This window comes from Saccopteryx bilineata, chromosome 5 (assembly GCF_036850765.1).
Source record: "Saccopteryx bilineata isolate mSacBil1 chromosome 5, mSacBil1_pri_phased_curated, whole genome shotgun sequence".
Classification (NCBI taxonomy): Eukaryota; Metazoa; Chordata; class Mammalia; order Chiroptera; family Emballonuridae; genus Saccopteryx; species Saccopteryx bilineata.
In genome coordinates, this window is record NC_089494.1 from 128,413,979 (window position 1) to 128,418,447 (window position 4,469).

Consider the following 4,469-nt stretch of genomic DNA (forward strand, 5'->3'; position numbering starts at 1 on the left):
GACCATGGGATTATGCAAGGATCCCTTACTCAAGCAAGAGATCTCAGGGTTTTGAACCTGGGCCCTCAGTGTCCCAGGCCAACACTCAATCCACTGCACATTTACTGATCAGGCAGTAAAAGGTATTTTTACTAAAATTTAATAAGATTTTATAAATAATCCTGCCTTTATTGACAGTATAATTACCTTGCATTACCTTTTATCTGGGTTTTTTTTTTTACACACTTCCATCTGGATAATAAAACTAACTCTGAGGAAACATATGGTGGGATGGTTTCTCTAGGACAGTGATTTTCAACCTTTTTTGAGCCACAGCACATTTTTTACATTTACAAAATCCTAGGGCACACCACCTACCAAAATGACACAAAATGATACTCTAACACAGTACATATTATACAAATAGTTAATAATATAGTTTCTAAATGTATTTATACTCACTTAGTGTGAAACCTGGGCCTGTTTCGATGAACACAAAAGGGATACCCTGGCAGAAATGGTAGAAAGACACACATGAAGCTCTTCCTCAACAGTTCTCAGTCTCTCTCTGTTTTTAGTTTTTATCGCAGTCAAGCTTGAGAAGCTCAGCTCACATAGATATGTGGTTGAAAACAGGAGCAATGTCAAAATAGCTTTGTTGGCCAGAATGGGGAACTCCTTGGCAACAGATAACCAAAAACTGTCCAAGAAAGATCAGCAAACTTTAGCTTTAAACCACGATCTTGTTTCAGTTCAATGAGTTCCTCTTGCTCCTTTAAAGTCATGTTCTTTCCAGCAATGGATACTGAGCTGTATCGGTCCCTAACCCAGTCAAGGCATTCTGTGAAGGCTGAAGAGAAATAAAATGACAACGTCCTCTCAAGAGTTTTCAAATGTCTGCCAATCACCTCGCACATTGCAGCAGTGTTGCCATCATGCTGTTTCTCGGTGAGTGGGAACATCTCAAGGTTGCCACGCTGCACATGTTGTTGCCAGAGCTGCACCTTTAAACAGAATCTGTTCATCTTAGTGCTTGTAAGCAGGTTTACATTTCGGCCTTGCATCCGTGTGTTCAGTTCATTCAGATAATTAAATATATCATCCAGGTATGCCAGCTTTGCACACCACTCATCACTTGCAAGCAGCTTTGAGTAATTGGACCTCTCATTTGTCAGAAATACTTTAAGTTCCTCTCGCAACTCATACACATGGGCCAGCACTTGGCCTCGCGACAGCCACTGGACCTCTATGTGGAGCAATAAGATTTTATGTTCCGCTCCCATTTCTTTACACAAAGATGCAAATAAGCGACATCTCAAAGGTTGCGTCTTCACAAAGTTTACTATGCTCACAACATCATCCAACACAGGAGCTAGATCTGCTGGTAAGGTCTTTGCAATGAGGGCCTCATGATGCAAAAAACAGTGTGTAACAATAACATCTGGGTTTCTTTCTTTGACCCTGCTTACGAAGCCTTTAATGCTCCCGACCATGGCTGTGGCTCCATCAGTGCAGACACCTGTGCAGTTTTCCCATGTAAGCCCGTTTTTATCAAGATATTCTGATGTGACCCAAAATATTTCCTCTCCTGTTGATTTTTCTGGCAGTGCCTTGCAAAATAAGAAGTTTTCTCTAATGGCTTCTCCATCCACAAAACCCATGTTGGCCAAGAACTGACAATGTCCACTTATATCTGTTGACTCATCAAGTTGCAAGGCAAATTTCTTACTGATACACACCTTTTCCAAAACAACAGTTTCAATGTCCGCAGACATGATATCAATACGTCTGGCAATTGCATTATCTGAGAGAGGCACTTTAGCTACCTCTTTGGCTGTGGTAGGGCTAAGCATCTCATTTACAATGGCTTTACAAGCTGGCAATATTAATGTTTCTGCCACAGTGTGGGACTTTTTTGATTTAGCTACAAGTTCAGCAACAAGATAGCTAGCTTTGAGGGCTCTCTCATTTACCTTTGTGGGTTTTCTCAAAAAAGTTGCCCATTTCTCATTGTTTGTATGTAAGCGTACAAAATAGTCCATTGGCTTGTTTTGAATGAAGGGTGTTTCATTTGGAGATGGCATGTATGCTTGCTTGGCACCATGGCGCTATTAGATAGCTTCTCACCACACACCAAGCACAATGGAGTCGGTGCTGTCTCATCCCCAGTGAAAGTAAATCCAAATGAAAGATAGCTTTCCCTGTATTGCCTCAAGCTCACCATCTTGTCTTTTTTCTTTTGTCGACCACTCATACTAGGGCCTTCATATGGGTCAGAATTTTGTCCAGGGCCCTGTTAGGCATTTGCATTTTCCCTTCTCAAAAACTTCTCCATCACCATCACTTGCTCGTCTTGCTGAGATCCCAAACTGTCACAAGAGTGACAATATGCCTGGCAGAGGTCCTTTAAATAAATTACATTTATTAAAAAAATGTTAAATAAAAAAGGATAACCCACTCATATATACAGTCTCATGTAATATCCCTCATATATACAGTCCCCTGAAACATCTCCTCATATACAGTCCCATGTAACCCCTCATATATACAGTCCCATGTATCCCCTCATATATACAGTCCCACTAATAGATACTGGAGCATTCATCAAGGTTGTGGGTTCAAATCAACTTGGCAAATACTCTCTCTATATAAAAACTGGACAAAATCAACCTTAGAAAATGTTGGGTACTTGTGTAACATCATAAGTCCTCAGAGCATCTCTACTGTCAGATTGAGAAGTTTGCTTTCTAGGTAAGGATTCTGATAAATACTAGAGTTCTCCCTAAGGTTGTGGGTTTAAATCCCATGGTCAGCTGGGTGCAGGGGCCTTGGTTCTGTCTATTTTGATGGTGTATATAGAGATTTGAGCTCTTTAAGAAGAAGACCCTTCAGGAGGCCATATACAATATAGATAACATTGTGATGCATTGTATATCCCCCTCTGCGGGGCCTCTTTTAAAAAGAAAAAGGTCAAATATCTATATAAACCATCAGGATAGACATAACCAGCTATGAAGCTGAGGCTTCATCTAGTGGTGGCAACATTTACCTCCAGTCCTGACCAGGATTAGAAATCGGGACTATGGGGAGGAGTAGCAGCTTCAACTACTCGCCACGGCCACACAATGATAAGTGTGCAGCAGCCCGAGCAGAGACCTTCCTGGGTGTGGATGAGAGGCGGCCTACTATTGGTTCATCACTAGTGGTTGGGATGAATCCTAGAAGGTGATTGGTCAGTGAGCATTCCCTGTGCCTCTACTCTTCCTGTCACTGATAGCTGGAGGGATTGTGAGGGGAATGTTTATGTTCAAATGGAGGCAGCTGGAGGCGGGCTGGATAAATAGCCTCCGCGGGCCATATTCAGCACATGGGCCGTAGTTTGGGGACCCATGTTTAATTTCCCCATGGCACACCTGACCATGTCTCACAGCACACTAGTGTGCCATGGCACACTGGTTGAAAAACACTGCTCTAGGAGACTTACCCATTATGATTACCTGTTTGGGGGTCTGAACAATAACAGTAAGATCTATGAAGTGATGCACATGGTGGTTAGCTGTGAAAGACAGGGGTCCCTTACATTCAAAATGTGAGCTGAGTCACAAAACCATAGGAGAGTGGAGGAAGAACTTGGGATAGACACAGCCAATCCTCTCATTCCCAAGTAGAACAATGGAGGCCAAGGAAATAAGTGAGCCCCATGTTTCCAGGCTATTGAATGTGCTGATCTAGCATCTAGACCACCCAGACCTGTCTCTTAAAACAAAGGACCCATCACACATTCACTGTTTAGTATGTCTCTACTACCTTATCCTCTTTCTACCCCGTTCTTTCTCTAACCATCAAGAAGAGACTACACATAAAATCTAGAAATTGTAATGAAGCTTAATACATGGAGGGGCAAAAGTAGGTTTACCATTGTTTATATGGAAAATAATGCAATAGTTAATAATAATAGTGAGCTGTCCGGATAGCTCAGTTGTTTAGAGCATCATCCCAAATTCAGGTTGCCAGTTCGAACCTCGATTCAAGCACATACAAGAACAGCTCAATGTTCCTGTCTCTCTTTCTTTCTTTTCATTTTTGTCTCACTGAAATCAATAAAAATAAAAATTAAAAAATATATAATAACAAACTCAATGTTTACTTTTACCCCATTCTATAGAGACAATAGAATTCATAATGTCTGGTTTTATTTAAAGTTACTACAGCATGTGCCTTGTATAATCTTCTCATATTTAAAGTTCATGATAAACTTTAGGGGACAGTCTCAATTTAAAGTAATATTGTTTTGATTTATTTTTAAAGGTAATACATATAGTGTATAACAAAAGATGGTTTATTTATACACAAGGTTATAATAATTTTCCCACAAATCAGAAAATTTATTAATCAAATTATGTGCCTAATTAAAATTTAGTGGTTATCAACATGACACATATTGGATGTTAAGTTGCATGGCATTTTCTTTCAGTTAATAAGAAGGTATT